Consider the following 19,510-nt stretch of genomic DNA (forward strand, 5'->3'; position numbering starts at 1 on the left):
GCTCCTGGGTTTTGTTCTGAGCAGCACACATGCCTTGTATCCAGTAGGTGGCAGTATTAACGCACCTTGAATGCACGACCTTGACAGTGGCTGCAGGTGAGAGGACGGTAAGCCAACAGGTTTCGTGATCTGGAGAATCGAAACTCTTTTTCTGTTTAATTTTGGACAACAGATCACCTTTTTCTTCAGAAGAATGGCCACCATCTGTTCTGCTCTTCTTTGCATCAAGGTGACCTCTGGTGAAACTTAAGGCCCAGGGGAAGTGAAATCTAAAATCTTCCAGCAGGCTTGTGTGTGCTCTGGACATGCAGAGTACGTGATTGTGGGGTTTGGCCCCTATCATCGTTAATCTGTTCAGTAGAACTAAAGAGAACTGACTGTTCCACTCCACCCAGGTGTGCTGGTGCTGGTGGTGGTGGTGGTGGAAGTGAAGGTCTGTTCTACAACCAGCCACTAGAGGGCCTCGGTTTGGACTGGGAAATTTGAACTTGCAGTACTAATAAATCATAGTATTTGGAGCAATAAAAAAACTAGATGAAATCTTAATGAGGTATGACCCCTTGTAGACAATTACAAGCATGAAATTATTAAGTATGAATAAGTGTAGGTCCTCAAAGGAATCTACATCAATCAGCCCAAAGGCGCCTGGAAGGAAGTGGAAGTGTTAGGTTTTGAGGGATCTCACAGTAACCTAAGCGAGAACATTAGCATCTACAAAACTGCAGCTCTGGTTGGACATACCAAATGTGGTCTAAACAAGAAACCTCAGTGACGAGATGAGAACTGGACCACAGAGCATTGGAAGAATGTGTCCTGGTGTGATGAGATGACAACAGGAGGCAGAATTTAATAGATCTTCCCCTGACTGCTTGGTATCAGGTTCCTCAGCAGGTGCCTTCAGAGGTCTTCTGAACTTCATGTCTTCATGGGTCAGGGTAGTTTTGGCAGCAAAATGTGGAAAATGTGGCTAGTAGTCATACATTTGTGGCTGTAATGATGGCACAGCTCATCATATATGGCACGTGCGAGCGGCCATTAACACCGAACGGGGGCAGGAGAGGCAGCTAGCAGGATGGAATTTCAGCCGGGTGAACAGATGCCTCGTTCCATTACACACGCTGGGTCCTTTATAAAGGGCCCTGTCATCTCTGGGGACAAGGTAGTTATGTAAGACCCGACCCCCGTATGACCCCTGAGTTCCAGGAGGCATCGGAGCTGCAGGAGGTTGGATGTGATGCACCGTCTGCACTGAACTTCATTAGCTCCTTCTGCTGAGGCAGAAGCTGGAGAATGGGCCTACAACGAAGGTGTATGTGGTGGCAGACATGAAGAAATCTATTAAACCAGTCTGGCACTCTGATTATTCTTCGTGTGTAGTTGTCATGCATTGTGGTCACCATGGCAACGGTCAGGGGTGACAAAGAACACGCCCCTCCCTCCTAACCCCAGTACATGTTCTGGCCTGGTTTTCAGCATGTCGGGGTTGGAGGAAAAACAGACGTCTAATTATTTTTATCCCCGTCTGCAGCTGTGATGTTTTTTTTTTTTTTGGTAATAAAAGTCAGGCTTTGGCAGGATCCTCATGGCGCTTGGGACTGCCAGGAGAGAGGAACTGGAAAATCCTTCCCTGCAACGGGAATAAAATATGAAAATTGAACAGCAGCCCAGAGAAAAGGAAAACACAGCCTTGTATTTTCCATGAACTCACGCCGTCATTCCAGCTCCTGATGGAAGGAATGTGTGCTGAAGGACCAGATGTCCTGGACGTGTCTGGGGTCCGTCTGTAGGCCCCGGAGCCAGAACCCGGCTGTGCGCGCTGGCTGTTTCCCTGGTAAATAAACACCCTGACCCGGACCCCCGCCCGACCGGACCCGGTGTGACCCCTCCCTCTGCAGCTGCTACCCCCACGCCCACTAAACCAGTCAATTAGCGGCGGAGTGAAGGGTGCGGGGGTGCAGCCGGCAGCTATTTAGCCCGCCACGCAGCGGCTACCCATCAATAGTCCCCCACATGCGGGGACAGGCGCAGGCGGAGAGCCGTGAGACTCGGCACTTCAGCTGGGTCTTCGCTGGTGCTAGAGGCTGGTTGTAGCCTAGTGGGTAACACACTCGGCTATGAACCAGAAGACCCAGGTTCAAACCCCACTTACTACCATCGTGTCCCTGAGCAAGACACTTAACCCTGAGTGTCTCCAGGGGGGGACTGTCCCTGTAACTACTGATTGTAAGTCGCTCTGGAGAAGGGCGTCTGGTAAATGCTGTAAATGTAAAAGACGTGAATGCTCTGGCCCTACCTGTTGCAATGCTCTGGCTTGCAGTAGGGGGCACTGTGGTTCCAGGCTGCAAAAACAGCACGGCTGGGTTCTTCAGACCGACAACATCGACGCAGCAGCTTCACCGGAAGGCTTAAGGTGAAGGTTTCATATGCGCGCACCAAACCAGGCGTGACAACCACGATGACATCAAGCTCATGTGTCAGCATGATAATAGATGTTTGACAGATTGAATATGGTCGTGAATGGAGCTCGGCGTCAGGAATGGCCGGGCCTTCGTCTGTGCCTCCAGCCTCCCGGGCTGCAGACGGTTAAACCACAGGAGCTCCGTCTCTTCCTGCACCCACCAGAACAATGGCGCGGTTGAAAGCGGCCAGCGTTTCAACACCCTTCCCAAGAAGCTGGCCCCCAGGAATGCGGCCCCCGGACGGGCCGGGCGATTGGTGCGCCGGACAGTTGGGGTCGTAAATAGCATCAGGCCTGCGGTGCCCGGCGATGCCATGGCGGCTGAGAGGACAGAGATCCGAGCGGCGTCGTGCCCGGCGAGGTGCTGAGGAAATGCGAGCGGGCCGTCGTAGGCCTAATAATAACGTCGTCTTCTGCTGCTGCTGCAGACGGGAGGTTGAATTACGCGGGCAGACGTACGCACCGTGCCATGCGGCGCTGGAGGAAGGGGGGGGGGGGGTCTCCGGCACGTCCTAAAAATAAAGCAGCCTGTACGTGTTCGGAGTGCTAACCGGCGTACAGATGACCCATTTTCCTGCTCGAATGGAGGGTCGGATGGAAAAAATGCGGGGGGTGGGGGGGGCGATCACGTGACTCCAGAGCAGGCTACAAATCCTGGCAGATCCCAGCGTGCCTGCGGGGTAATGCGCCGCCGCCTATTCATCCCCCAGCGGCTCCTGCGGAACGTTTAACCCTCGCCCCCCCGGCGGACCCGCGTCCACGGTGTTCCGTCACGCGGGACCCTACCTTCGTAACCGGAGCGCCTGTCTCCCCCCGAATGATGTAAAATACAAACCCAGAATATGTAATATCCTCGGGTGTTAGAACCCGCCCTCGACGTGGGTGTGTAGTGGGTTAAATTTCCGGCGTGTAGGTCGCCTGCGTTGACTTGTGTCGGATTAACCGGGCCGGGGGCAGTGGTGGCCCAGTGAGGAAGAAGCCTTGTAATCAGAAGGTTGCCGGTCCAAACTCCAGCAGATAAAGAAGCGAACCCTTAAGTAAAGGGTTCCAGGTTCGAACCCTGAACAGCCAAGGTGCCACTGAGGTCCCCTTGAGCAAACCGCCGTCCCCAGACACCGCTCCTGGGGGCGCCTTTCACGGCCGCCCACTGCTCACCAAGGGCGATGGGTCAAATGCATCACGTTCTGTGCTGCAGTGCATCACAATCACCTCACTTCCACTTTCACTTCCAGAAAACCTGCCCTGAAAACACCCAGCGCCTGCCAGGAAAATGTCAATAATGCATGAACAGCCGGGGCGGCCATGTTGCCGACAAAACATCTCGGAACAGGTAGAGCGGTGAAAAATCCGATTGTGAAGAAGAGCTGAGCATGGTTTCCTGACTGTAAGAGGATGAGCGCGTGTGGTGAAGGCCCCGCCGGCATCGGGTTCCATGTTCTCATTCAAGCGGCGAGGGATGGAGGCCCGAATGGATGAATTGGTGATTGTTAGCAGATGAATGCTGGCGTTGTGGTTTCGGGGCCATATTCCAGCAGGCGTGCCAAGGCATTGTGGGATACTTGATTGGCACACCCATGCATATTTATCCCCACACCCAGAGCCATCTGTCCCCGAGGCGGAACCCTGCCTCTTGTGTTTCATGCTTAGGACCAGGGAAACTTATGGAATGTGAGACCATGATTATCCTCCTCACATCATCTGCATCCTCAGCTCAGCTGGGTTGATGTTCTATTGTCTGACACCTCCTGAACTTCCACCTGCAGCCATACCCACTCCCACACACCCACTTACCCTATGTTGTGTGTCGAGTGTCACCAGACCATTAACTCTGGTATAGTTTTAGCTGCTTTGGATGCCCAGAACGGGACTGTCTCCACGAGGACACCACACAGCCGGGATCTTCTGAAGGGCGGGATACGTCATCAGCAGCGCCGGTGTCAGCCATTTATCTCCAGTGTCATCGGAGAACCTCGGGCACAGGGCGGATGTCGCTGACCGACTCTGTAAAGCGACTCCGCACCCTGCTGATGATGGCGGCTCTGTCCTTAGGCTGGTTCTTCGTGAACCAAAGCCAAGGAACCTTGTGTTTAAATTTTAATAATTTTAATAATTTGCACATTGAAATGGGTCCCACACACCCAAAAGAAAACAGCCCCCGGATGATTCCACCATTCCTTTCACTGAGCTGGAGGGAAGCTCCTTAATTAAAGCAAAAACGCCACGCCAGAAGGGCATTTGTATATCACCGTGCCTTTGATGTGCATCCACATTACATTTTCTTTACATGGAAGAGGGTGCCAGTGCTCCGAGAAATGACAGAAGTAAATTAACAAACCTCCGGCAGATTGAACACAACAGCCATTCATTTACCTCCACTGATCCACCAGCTGTACACACCCCGGTCTCCCCTTCCTCCTTTCTGGAACATTTCTCACGAGATCCTACAACTCGGCACTTCGTCCAACATAACCGCCTGTTCACTGGTTCCAGTCCCTTCCACAATGCTTCAATCTATTTCTCACGACGTCCTCCTCTTCATCACATGCATCATGTCCATAACATCTGGTCTCAATAGTCTTCAAAATGGCAAGAATCATTCCATTTATTAAGAAATTCCCCTCCAATCCTGCATATATTTATATTAATAGACCATTCTCTCTTCTACCTTTTCTTTCTAAAACCATAGAACATAGCATCTATCATCAGCTTTCTCACTACCTTACCAGGAACAAGCTTCAGGACCCAAATCAATCTGTTTTCAAAACTGCTGACTACATCAACAAAATTATCTTAAGCCTTAATCTTCCTGGACCTTTCAGCAGCATTTGACAGTCAACCACAAGACTCTCCTGACCATCCTTTTCGAATGTGTGGCTTGGCATTGCAGTGGATAGCTCCTTATCTGGATGATAGATCTTATCAGGTGACATTGAAGGGGACATCATCTGCACCTCACAAGCTCTCTAGTGGTGTCCCTCAGGGCTCAGCACTTGGCCCTCTCCTGTTCTCCCTTTACACAAAATCTCTAGGTGAGGTCATATCTTTGAATGTATTATCCTCTCACTGCTATGCAGATGACACCCAACTCTTCTACTCTCAGATTTGTACTATCAGATGTACACTTATCCACCAAGATCTCATCCTGGATGGCAGGACCTACCTCACATCTCTCATCACTCCTCGCTCTGCACCTTAATTTCTCAGATCCTCCAGCTCTACTCCACTTTTAGTACTAGAAAAGCATTCTCTGTCTGGTTCCTAGGTTGTGAAATGAATTTCCATTATATTTTCCCACAGCTGAGTCACTAAAGATCTTTGAACGCCATAAAAACCTTCCATTTTAGGAAATACATACCATTGTGATACACTGCAACACAGCACGCGTGCACACAACGAAATGTGCTTTTACTCTGTTATACAATATATCCTCTGTTATACAACATGTGATTGGTAATCAATTTTCATTGTTTTCTAGGTTGTATGTGCAAATGGTTTGGATGATGGAATTTTTGAGGGCGACACTAGGTGTGTGTAGCTTTATGTGTGCTATATCTAAAGCTACAATAAAAACAGAATTTACATTTACATTTACATTAAGGCATTTACCAGACACCCTTATCCAGAGCGACTTACAATCAGTAGTTACAGGGACAGTCCCCCTGGAGCAGCTTAGGGTTAAGTGTCTTGCTCAGGGACACAATGGTAGTACGTGGGATTTGAACCTGGGTCTTCTGGTTCATAGGCGAGTGTGTTACCCACTAGGCTACTACCACCACTAACAAAAAGGCTTCTTACATATATTGTTTAAAAAGGGTTATTAATCTAGTGGTATCTTCAGGTTCTAGTGACCAAATGAGGGATTTATATGATGTATATTTTAAAGTACTTATTTAAGTCGCTGTGGAAGTCAAATGCTCTAAATGGAAATGTAAAGTGCTACTGAATGTTACTGTTTTTATCACTATGCCTGAAAGTTTTGTAAAGATATTTTTTTTGTCATGATGCCCAGTTTATCATTCGTGGAAAATGTTCATGCGTGATTTGATGTGGTTGCTGGGATGGCTAAATGTTTAGGGTATGGCGTATAAAGCTCTTCTCAGAAATACTGTGCTCTGTGGCCACTTCACTTTAATGGATATTTGTCCAGACAATGTGACCAGATCTACCAGATCAATATATATTAAAAATCTGCATAAGAAGGGAACACAGATGCGGTCAGATCTTTTGAATGCTGACCAATGCATAATTATGTCAGAGACATGCTAAATTGAGTAAAATGGTAGGTCAATTTACATTTACGTAGTTACAGGGACAGTCCCACTGGAGACACTCAGGGTTAAGTGTCTTGCAAAAGTGAATAAGTTTGGGTTCTGAGAAACTAAATTGATCCAGCAGGTCCAACTGCATTGCACTGTTTGTTAAAAAAGCTTGTTTCCATTCCACTCCATCACCCGGGTAACCGAGTGGTAGGAACTCCAACCACGTTGCCAAGTAACTGGAGATTTATGATGCAGAGTGAAAGTGATAAAGGTGTGTGTGTGTGTGTGTGTGTGTGTGTGTGTGTGTGTGTGAAATTGGTGGTGAGGAGGGGTTGTTTAATCATGTTCTTTTTTTTCTCTTCATTATCACAAATGTGAATAATCTCCTGGCCAAATACCGAACACCCCCGGTCTACTTGCTTCAGAGGAGAACCACAAACATAAAAACAATGTCAAGAATGATCGTGATCCGTCCCAAACAGTGGGAGATGCTGACAAATCCTGGCACATTACAGCACGGCTCGATTCCCGCTGACAATAAAAATGGGCCAGGGGAAGGGAGGGGGTGTCTCTCACAGCTGAATTTCTAAGCTAACTGGATCAAACAGGGCCGAAAAATGCGATTATTTGTCAGGAATGCCCCCATCCCTCTCCTCCTATTGGACAGTGGAGGATTTGGGCTGGAGGTATTTGGCTGCAGACATTCTTCTGCATAAAACCTCATGCAAAAAGTTTCACACAAAATGTTTTTGGCCAATTAATGGTTTATATAACACACGTGGGCCATGCATACATGATTTATGGTTTATGTAACACTTGTGGGCCAAATCCATGCATACATGAATCACGACATCTAAGATTGCACCAAATTTAGGTCTAAATTACACCACAAATGTGTCGGTCTGGCAAAAAATCTGTATACAGAGAACAACATAGAACAGAGGTGTGTGACAAAACTCCAAAATCTCCCAGTGTCTACAGGTTCCTTCTGGGAGAATCCGTCACCCGGTCAGTTCATCAGTACCATCGTCCAAATGGGATGTTGCAACCAAGAGGCTTCCATGACTCCTGCTTCATTTAATAAAGGTGTCAAAAAGAAGCAACACAAATGTTGTCTTTATTTGACCTCATCGGTCAGGAAATACATTCCATTTGAATGTTTTTGCTGAGTCAGCGCGACCCGCCTTTGTAATATCGCTTTTATAGCGAGCAGGAAGAACGGCAGACGGCGAACCGCAAATACGCACAGTGGTGAGCGCCACCAGCCGTCGTCATGGCAACCAGTCACACTTTGTTCCCACCGAAGCTCGACGGTAACTGTGACGGCAAATGCCCCTGCCAAGAAATAGCCCCAAGTCTGCCGCCGGTGACCTTCCTGTACTCGCCGTCGCTGCCAGTCCGGGATAAGTGAGCAACGCGATATCCACGCCGCACGTCCTCTGGAGCCAAACCAGCCTGCTGACTTATGGGCCCAATAAAGGGTGTGGCCACGGGGGAAAAGGAACGGAGTGGGGGATCTTCCTGGCTTTTCCATTGGCCGGGGGAAGTGTTTCGATTGATACGGAGCGAGAGCAGGAAAAGCGAGCGGGCTTTATATAACCACACTGCACTGCCCGTCGGCGGGGTAAACGCAACCGCCAGAGTCTCCGGCTGTGGCCTTTGAGGCAGCAGTTATGGGCAGATGCCCTACTTTCATAAATCAGGGGGCGGGTGGGCGGGCGAACTGAACAAGGCTCAGATTGATGTTCCCGGCACAGCTGCAGGCATCAGCTGACTGGCCCGGCCTGGAAGCCGCCCCAGTCGGCCTCTTGATTTATCAGCTTAAACTGTGACCTTTCTGTTTCTGCTGGAACACGTTCTCCCCTCGGTTCCTCTCAAGGCCACGGTCCCCCCGCCCCTTTCAAGCAGACACACACACACACACACACACATGCCCTTCACTACTCCTGCCCAGCTGGAGACATCCAACTTCACAACTTTTCCCTGCGTACGGTAGAAGAGGAGATTTCACCAGGTTGAGTTTCCATGCGGACGAGGTTTACTCCAGATCTGCCTTCATTGAGACAATCTTCTCTGGATCCATCTGTTATTCATGAGGATCTGGTTGAAAGTGAAGCTGAAGAAAGAGCCAAGCTCATTGGTATGCCTGATCATCCCTGGCCTCGCCGCAGCGCTGTGCAGGGGATCATGGGAAATGGCAGCCGCTCCCAGAGATGGAGGGTGTGGCAAATTGCTGTGATGTGCATGCAGCCTTCCCTTCGCCGCAATTCCTAGCGTAACACAGTTGTACGTGAAATGCAGCTTCACCCTGTGATTTTCTTTGAATGTGCTTCATCTTCCTCGGGCCGTCCTTTGAAACGGAAGACAGACCACAGGAAATTCGGGAAAAGTGGAGTGTGTCAGGCTCCATTTTACAGTAATATTTCTTCTTGGCAGTAGCTCAATCAGCCAGTTTCATTTCCTGTCCATTTTTTTGACGTAATCCAATCCTAATGACTCCACACAACTTCACCCATCATATTCATTATCACCCTCATCCTAAAATAAAAACTTTTTATCCTGGTGGAAAGGGCCAATTTTGGGATGACCACACCCCAACTACAGAACATGATTTTACAGAACATACAGAATTTACAGCATTTGTCAGACGCCCTTATCCAGAGCGACTTGCAATCAGTAGTTACAGGGACAGTCTCCCCCTGGAGCAACTTAGGGTTAAGTGTCCTGCTCAGGGACACAATGGTAGTAAGTGGGATTTAAACCTGGGTCTTCTGGTCCATAGGCGAGTGTGTTACCCACTAGGCTACTACCACCCAGTTGTGCATGTTGTGCATGTGGGTGCATCGTATGGTGATGAGGTTTACTGCAGATCTGCCGTCAGTGAGACAATCTTTTTTGGATCCATCTGTTTTACAGTAAAATCGTGATCTCCAGATCTCCCATCAACTCCTGCAGGTGTGAATGACAAACAGCAAGAGATGCTCATCTTGACGATCTGGTCATCTGTGGTCCAGAGATGGAGTCGACTGTGTACTGTCTGCCATGTAAATGACAGCTGAAATGACAATAAGGCTCAACCTGAACTTGAACCTAATCTGTAGTCCAGAGCAGGGGGAAGTGAGGAGTCTCGCATGCTTCACAGCTCAAACAATCAACACCGTTTCCCCACAAGGCGTATTCGCGATGCGACATGAGCAGATGTGATGGCTCGTCTCTAGCTACTGTTTCAGCGCAAGTCCTGATGAAGTCTTTACCGGGTGGGGCTGTGAAAACGAGAGCGGGAAAGAGCCCTTCAGCAGCCCAGAAAGCCTCGTGTCGATGTCCACAGCGCTTCATTTAGAGTGAATTTCCACGTTAGACGACACGGACGTGCTTCTGCAAGTAAAGGAACAAATTACGGCGCGCAAACCGCGAAAAAAGAAAACAGTTTTAAGAAAATGGAGATGTTCCGTGGAGGGTAATTAATTCGGCCGCTCAGCAAGGCGTCTGGGGAAAGGAGCAGCCCAGCGTGTTGTAAACAGAGATAACGGCGATATACCAAGCGGGACACGCTGATGTCTCCTGCTGCGGTCTGTGTGCCCCATGGGCTGATGGGAGTTTATACACACCAGCGATCAGTGGCCACTTTGCCACACTGTCACCATGACGTGTGGACTTTCCCCAGGTACCTGGTTTGCAAGACACAAAGCAAAAGATTGAATAATTCATGAAAAGCATGTCACGCACACACCCACACACTCACCCTCTCATACACATCTTGCCTCTCAGCAACACACCTTGCACTGATAATGTTTCCCCCTTACCACATAAACGCACCGAATTCACTGCTGACCAGAGAGAAGCAGATTTGACGCTTCCCCTTTAAAAGCCTCGCGGCAGGGTCATCAGGTCACCGGGGAGGGTGGCGGGTGGGGGTTTGTTTTTCATGACTAATATCTCACCCTGTGAGTAATCTGCCTCACTGTATGAGTGTGTGAGTGCGGGCGTCTGTGTTTATTTATGTGTGTCTGTTTGTGGTTAAGGGGATGTTGTGTGTGAGTTTCCCCCGCTCTGCCTGCAAGAGTGCATGCATGTGCACCTGTATGAAGAAGTGCATGGTGTTTGTGCTTGTGCACATTTTTTTGCATTTGAGTATGAGTGTAGTGATGTGTATGCATGTGCATCTACTGAGCATCTGAGGAAGTGCACAATGTGTGTGTGCGCTGGTGTGATTTTTTTGTAGTGTGTTTTTGTGTATAGTTGTATAGTAGTGTGCATGCATGCGCTTCCACTGAGCATCTGAGGAAGTGCACGGTGTGTGTGTGTGTGTGTGTGTGTGTGTGTAGTTGTATAGTAGTAGTGTGCATGCATGTGTATCCACTAAGCATCTGAGGAAGTGCACGGTGTGTGTGTGTGTGTGTGTGTGTGTAGTTGTATAGTAGTAGTGTGCATGCATGTGCATCCACAAAGCATCTGAGGAAGTGCACGGTATGTGTGTGTGTGTAGTTGTATAGTAGTAGTGTGCATGCATGTGCATCCACAAAGCATCTGAGGAAGTGCATGGTGTGTGTGTGTGTGTAGTTGTATAGTAGTAGTGTGCATGCATGCGCTTCCACTGAGCATCTGAGGAAGTGCACGTTGTGTGTGTGTGTGTAGTTTTATAGTAGTAATGTGCATGCATGTGCATCCACTAGGCATATGAGGAAGTGCACGGTGTGTGTGTGTGTAGTTGTATAGTAGTAGTGTGCATGCATGCGCTTCCACTGAGCATCTGAGGAAGTGCACGTTGTGTGTGTGTGTGTAGTTTTATAGTAGTAATGTGCATGCATGTGCATCCACTAGGCATATGAGGAAGTGCACGGCGTGTGTGTGTGTAGTTGTATAGTAGTAGTGTGCATGCATGCGCTTCCACTGAGCATCTGAGTTTGTGTTTGTGTGTGTACGGATTGCTCTGTAAATCGATCTGGCTGCTCACTAGACCGAATAGGAAAGGACCCTGAGGGGCCGGCAGGGAGGGGGCGGGCCCTCATGCTCCGTGCACCGCAGCTCCGCCCAGCTGGAACCCCACTGCACTCAGAGACGGAGCCGCCATCTGCTCTTCAGCGTCACAGGGACAGCAGGGCAGGACTGGAGAGTGACAGGGATGGCAGCATAGGCACAGCTGATCGGCACTTCACATGACAGCTGAGGCACAGCTAACTATTGCCCTGCAGCCGTGGCAACAGTGCGGTCATCACATCATCATGGTGGATTGACCCTCAAAAACCAATCTCGCCTCAGAGGCCTTCAGGGGTCAATGGTTCTTAATTGTGATGGAAGAATCTGCAACTTCTGGAATTTTTTACTTTTGTTTATTGAAGTAACATTCTAATTTTGCAAAGTCCCGCCTTAAAACAACCACCATCCAATCATATGCCACCAACTGTAACCAGGCACAAACTTTCAGAAGAAGGGGACTTCATCAGAGCCTGCAGAAGGGGAAATACGGAAAAAACATGAAGAGTTGATGTTCTTTCAGGCAAACTTAAGACATCTGTGTATTTTAGGATCCTTGTGTGAGAATCGTGACTGGTTTCATGCTAGATGCCATGACTGGTGTGAATGCTTTGCAATGTGAACAACAGTTACCAAAGGAGGCGGGACTTGTCAGTTGTTCAACTTTTCTTAACAACTTGATGGGGTAACTGTCTGCCAGCTTAGCTCAGATCCATCAGCTCAGGAATTTCATGGTGCTTCAGTACTGCTCAAACATCTAGAGTGTTTCTGTTGTGCTGCAGTTTGATCTGGATTTTTCTGGACATTCGATCTCCTGTGAAGTCGGTGCATTTGGCTTCCCAGTTGAAAAGGCGTGGTTCAGATATCAGTGGGTCGGTGATGAGTAACAGTCATACAGGAACCATCATTATTCTCAGATAACTGTCATCAGCAGGAAATGAAAAGTAAGCTTAAAAAAGGGAAGAACCAAAACTGAAGGGTAATGATTTTAATCCTAAACAGAAGCATTTAAACCGTGTACACACATGCATATTCAACAACAACTTTTGAATGGTAGTGTGTTTTGAATGGTATTTGAATGGTATTAATACACACTCCTTGTTACAAAAGCAATGAATGAGCAAACCTAGGAGAGTGCTGAGTCAGATGGAGAGATTAACCAACCATCTGTCATCATGCATGGCAATTTGTTAAATTATGCATTCATTGTGCATGCATGCATGTGTGTGGGTGTGTCTAACCTAATCGTTGGGTCTGGCTTACCTTCGTTGCTTTATCATGCACATTTGTGTTGTGCATGTCTGCAGTATTGTCTGTCTGTGAATAGCATGTTGTGTTTTATTTACTTTGCATTGTGTGTCTGTGACTGTGGTGTGTGTGTGTGTTTATAGTACCGTGTTCCTCTTTTTCTGTTTATCTTCCTCCCATCACAGTGGCCCATTGAAACAGCCAGTGGTTGAAACTGTTTGTGTGTATGTGTGAGTGTGTGTGTGTTTTGGGGGTGGGGAAGGAAATGTGCTGGTTTGCATGTTTGCAAGATAACAAAGTCGGGTTTCCATGAGGTCATCAGCTGCTGACATGACTGGTGGTGAAAGGGGTGGGGATTTTCGTTCTGGACTTCCCTTAACACAGGTCATGTGCTTCCATCCCCGCCCTCTGCCCCAGTTACACCCTCATCCCCTTCTAAAACAGCCAAAATCCTCATCCCAGCAGAACACCAGTCAATTCAAAGCCATTCGCACAATGTAATGATTTGTTGCTGATGTGTGTGCTTGTGTGTCTGCATCCATCCAGTCCTGAATGAATGGAGTTTAGGTCGGATGGAAATGTGACCTGATTGCATCAGGAAGTGCCGATTTCCTGTTAGAGGGACATTCCAAACGTGCTGCAGGCTGCTTGTTGCAAGATTTAAACAATGTGCATGAGGCAGCATGCAAGTTATCCAAAGCAAGGTCTAACCTGCACACACTCACACACACTCGCAAGGGGGACAGAAACTGGATTTCGTGTTTTTCCCGTTTTCCAGGAAGAGGTCAATTAAAGTGTCACCTGCATGATTCCTTTCTGTGCTTCAGAGCAGAAAAACCCTGTGACACCTCTGCACTTTCGTCACCTGCACGCCAAATGAGCTTCTCTGCCACATGAAGGTGTATCTGGGTCACATGAATAATAGATGCGGATCTGAACTCGGTGCGAACCTCGCAGATATCCGCAGTGTCCCTGCCTCCCTGCTCGCCCGGCCACGCCCCTCTCTGGCCGCACCATCCAGATCAAACAGGGCGTCCTTTGTTCTTCCCCGTGTCCTTCACGCTCAGACGTGGAAAGTTCACCAGGGTTAGATAAGCGGCCAGGCCGACCTGGTGGCTGGCCCTGAGCACCGGAGGCGTGGTAAATATTTAACTTGTGTGTGTGTTGCAGTGGCAGAGGTACGGTTTAGTCAGCTGTGTGTCTTTCACCACGCCGTCGTCCCGCAGGGCTGCTTTCATCCCATTTTTTTCATCCATTCGCAAACTCTCATGGATTCTCGAAACGAGCATCAGAATTTTGTCATTCTGGGGGTGAATATAGATGTATAAGAGTATGTGGCATGAAACTGAGACAAGGGCAAACATAACCTTTTCTTCATCGCAGGAAGCTGAGTAACCGGGTCATGTGATCCGCCGGGGAGGAGGGCGGGGGTCTGAACTCTTCTCACCCGGTTGTTAAGCAACAACATTCTTCTCCCAGTGAGACGGGGAAAAAAAGAAGACAGAGGAGCGATGGAAAAAAACGGGCCCAGGAATTCAAAGGTCGCTCCCGGAGCCGTGGGGGTTGCGGGTGTCAGTAATTAGGCCACAGGATGGGGGGCGGAGCTCTGGAGGCTGGAGGAGCTGGGCGGCATGACACCGAGACTGGTCCCGGGGTGACTCAGAATGTCTCAACCAATCAGGGCACAGATGCAGGATTGCAGCAGCCATAGTCATGAAGAATCAGATTTTCATTTTTATGATACGACTGTGTGTCTCGCTGGACCTTCACAACTAGACTGTTGCCATGGTGTCAACATCCTCATAATTATGACCTGCCAATACCTTCTGACCCATTTATGGTTTTGAGTGCAGCGTGTTGGTGTCATCTAATCACTTTTTTCCTGTTCATGTGGGCTTTCGTTACAGTTACTGACCTACAGATACTGATCTCCAGACTAATATGCATAAAGGAGCGATTATGTGAACAATGATGTTCATAGCCACTTTTGTCCTTCTGACTCATCAGCGGCTATGCTGGGTATGTATGTGTGTCTTATAACTGGAAATGCTCTTGCCCTCAGTGCCAAAATTGCTGTACAATAAAAAAGTTTGTATGTGGGTGAAAGTGTCGACGTTCTCCTCCGTGACCTCCAGTAGCACTAATGATAATTTTAACAATTCGGGGCAGCAGAACCTCACCTGGCAGCAGCGATGAGGGGCAGTGAGGAGGTTTTTCCTCATTGCCTCCAATTAAGAACACAAACCTAACACACACAAAAGAAAGAAAGACGCGGCTTTGAGATGTAATTTTTATTCGTAAAGGTTGGATGCATGTCTGCCTGCTGTAAAAAGAAACCCTGGCGTCTACAGTCCACAAAATAAACAGATTCTGTGTTTTGGTGTCTGTGACGTTGTCACCCTGATATCCAGAAGCACCTGGACTGTTGTTCCTCCTCTTTATCCCTGATTATTTGTCATATTTGACAAGTGAAAGTGATCGTTTTTGTCGAAATATTGCACAAACAATACAAAAATGTATAAATACATTATAATTTTTCTTCGTCTAGCACCTAACAATCTCTGAGCATGCTCTTCATTGACAAGTCAGGGCCTTATCAGGGCTCTTAGTTTGTAAACTCAATATTCTATAGAAATCAAACGAGAATTGCTGGTGTCTTCCTCTTGTAAGTCGCTTTGGATAAAAGCGTCTGCTAAATAAAGTAAAGTAAAGTAAAGTAAAGTAAAGTAAAGTAAAGAAATGAAACAGCAGCACAGCAAACGATGACACAACGAAATGTGTCCTCTGCTTTTAACCCATGACCTTGGTGGGAAGCCATGAATGCTGCCAGGATTTCAGATTGAGATACGATCAGATTTCACCTAGTCATCTGTGATGATTTTGTTCACCCTGCCTTCAGGCCGGCACCCGGCACCACATGATTCTCTTTCAAGTTTTTCCTGCTTATTTAAAAAAAAAAACAACAGGAAGACACGGGGCTTTGAAGTGTGAGGAGACGGTGGGAGCCGAGCCGGAGCATCGTGGACGGGAGCCACATCCGCTGCTCTGGGGAGGGATCCAGCATCCCTTCTCCTGTCTGCTGGAGCAGGATGTGACAGCCGAGGCTCTCCAGCTGTTCTGACCCGAGCATGTGGAACCGAGGAGGCCGATAAGGAGCGGCGCGATAAGGGCCCTGTGACAGGCGCGCACTTTCATCTTCCTCTCTTCACAACAGAAACCAAAACACACACAACGTGTCGATGATGAAATGAAGCTTGTGGACGGCTGGGGGGTGGGGGGGTGGCTGTTTGTGACGCGCCCAACTGACATGCCACTGCTAGGCTGAATATAATAAGTGTGAATAAACACCATCTCCTGTCTGAACCTCTATAATTCTGCTCAAAGCAGCAGAGTACAGTAGAAATGTTTAAAGTACAGTAGAGTTGGGTAGAATACTGTGGGGTACAGTAGAGTTGTATAGAGGACAGTAGATTTGTGTAGAATACTGTTGAGTACAGTAGAGATGTGTACAGTACAGTGGAGTGCAGTAGAGTTGTGTAGAGTACAGTGGAGTACATTGGAATACAGTAGAGTTGTGTAGAGTACAGTAGATTTGTGTAGAATACAGTGGAGTACAGTAGAGTTGTGTAGAGTACAGTGGAATACGGTAGAGTTGTGTAGAATACAGTAGAGTGCAGTGGAATACAGTAGAGTTGTGTAGAGTACAGTAGATTTGTGTAGAATAAGGTGGAGTACAGTAGTGTTCTGTAAAGTTGTGTAGAGTACAGCGGAGCACATTGGAACCCAGTTTATCTCTGCTATTGAGTTTATAGCTGCGAGATTCGGTTGCTTCTGTTATAAGAGAAATGAAAAGCGAAAGTGTGAACTGGAGACAGTCGCTCGCACCTTATTTGCATTTGGAAGTGGAGATGTCATCACTTCACACCTGCTGGTACTGAGTTAGATTATATTTAGACATTTTAAGTCTATGAGTCTAAAAACACACTTTTCTTGTGTATGTATTTATGTTTTTTTTTTTTAATCTATGTATGTATATTGACAACTGCTAAAGAGGGACAATTTACCAAATATTTAAGCTTTTAAATGAAAAGAGACCAGAGTGACGTCCCAGGGTACCGGTTGAACCAGTTTGAATCTGGTGCTGGTGAAATGTAGCACTGTCACTCTGTCATCATGTACATATGGAACAGATTAATCCGATATTCTCTGAGATTGTAATACTTTGTAAATGTAAAAATGTAGGGAAATTGGATAAAATGCCTATAATGATGGCGTGACCAGATTTGGCAAAAATTTTATTTTGGTTGCCCTTCCTGACGCAATTCACCTCTCCCAATTCACCTGGGCTCGGGACCAAGAAATACACTGTCACGGGTGTCCCCAGTGGCTGGCTTGATGTAACATGTAATATAGGTAATATAACGTGCTCTTTTTCCATAAAAAAACATAAATAATTTAAATAATAAATTCTGTAAAGGCCATATTATGTGAACACACTTTGCTCTGAGGTCCACGTCTGATGCTCATTATTTTTGGTGTTGGATACACGTTGGACTGGAGCTGTCCACTACCCTTCTATCAGAACCAGCACGACCTTTAGGACCAGCAGGAGATTTTGTCACTGGGTCACCAGTTGGAACCTCAAAAAAAAAAATCACCTCACCTGTCAGTGGTCTCAATGCCCTGTAATCACCATTCCGGTGTCAGGGTTTTGATTTGTCTGTGAACCTGCCAGAGCGATGACTGTTTGGGCCTTTTGACAGGAAACCACAGAGCCGGCTGGTGTTGTCTTCTCATCAGAATGAAAGTGAGCGTCAACAGATCACAAAATTCTCACTTTTACATAGACAGAGGGGATTTTCCAGCACACACACACACACACAAATAAATGAATGACTGGGAGGTAAAAGTCTCCAGACGCGGCTTCTCCTTCTTCTTCGGGTCGCTGGTGTTTTTGTTGTTGCTCATGTGCCACATCTGGACCGATGCCTGACTCATTACTTACTTTTTTTTTTAATGCTCCCGTCTCCGCAGCCATGGCAACTGCTGCATGTTTGGCAGAAAGCCTTTGAAGGCAGGAGAGGGAAGCGAGGGCGGGGGGAGTCGAGCTCTCTGGAGTTGGCCTACATCCAGTGTAATCATGCTGCGGAGCTGAAATGAGGCCTTTGGCAGCACACCAGGTTTCTGAGAACAAAGATGTGAGCCTGTAATGTTGGCGGCGGGGCCCGCTTGGCATCCTGCGCCGTTTCCCAGCAGCCTCTGCCCGCCAGCCCCCGCCAAGGGAATAAAGGCGGAGGGAGCAGCTTGTTTTTCTCCGGGCTCCTCCGCTCCGCTCCAGTGACATCATGCCTGCAGCCTCCGGGCCCCAGATTCCAGCCGCCCGGCCCTCCATTTTACCTGAATCCCTCCATTTTACCTTCGTCTGGCAGCATGCGCCGCCACTTCAGATGAGAGGAAACAAACAGGAACAAAGCGGGGAGATTCATGTGTGCAGAACACAGACACCACAATGCCATAAACAGGATGTTGCCTGTCACCAGGGGTATCCTGGTAAGTGCGGGGTTGCCATGGTTACCCTTTCCTGTGAAAATTACTGCCAATCGGAGCGACGGGAGGGCGGCGGCATTACAGATTGTGTGAGCCCCCGGCGCTCAGCGGGAGGAGCGCAGAGTCACCGAGTTCAGCCGCCACCCCTGACGGAGCAGCAGATGACCTGTTATTCCCCGAAATGAGAGAAGTCTCTGGGCCGCACCGTACGACGATGCACGTTGCATCAGTCTGCAGTGAAACGGTTATATAACTGCAGAAACCGGCCTTCCCCCCCGAGACGGGGAACACAAACATGCAATAACGTTCCAGGCTGCATGATGCGGCGACCCCTCATCCGGGGTCTCTTCATAGAATTCTATTTTTTCAATTGTCTATCCTGCGCCACATCACATATATTTAGTAATATTTACTAAATGTACTGATATTTTGTGACCAGGCCCCTCAGGAGGTTTAACAGCATATTAGAAAAATGGAGAGGTGGGCTGCAGGTACGTGACTACACGTCTTGCTTCCTATTTCCAACGCCACGAGGGCCGCTGAGCATCTGCAGATTTCCGACGCCTTGCCTCAGCCCGGGCCCCAGGAGCCACTCCAGCTCATAAACATGAATAATCGTGCTCCAGGTGGAACTGGAGAAAGGAAGGGGTTACGATGTAAAGAGAGGGGTGGACATACAAGGGGTGGTCATACAAGCCGAACTATTTATACTTATTAGTGTCTATCACTTACCTTCATTTTAAAAATGCATTTATAAACGTTCAGGGCGGGTATTTTCATAAATATTTTATGGTTTAGATCGCGGCCGTTCTCTGCTTCTTCTTCTTCTAAAAAAAAAAGTTGTTTATTTTGGACTTTGTTTCGCGTTTCTTTCATAACATCTGGCAACACCACAACGCCTCGCGTCTTGGGCGTTTAACGCGTGACGCGGCGCCGGGGTTTGCGCATGCGCCTCGAGAGCCCGGGAGAGCGCTGCTGACGTCATGGGGAGAACGTTTCTGGTGACAGGAGGACGTTTAACTCT

This window comes from Denticeps clupeoides, chromosome 8 (assembly GCF_900700375.1).
Source record: "Denticeps clupeoides chromosome 8, fDenClu1.1, whole genome shotgun sequence".
NCBI lineage: Eukaryota > Metazoa > Chordata > Actinopteri > Clupeiformes > Denticipitidae > Denticeps > Denticeps clupeoides.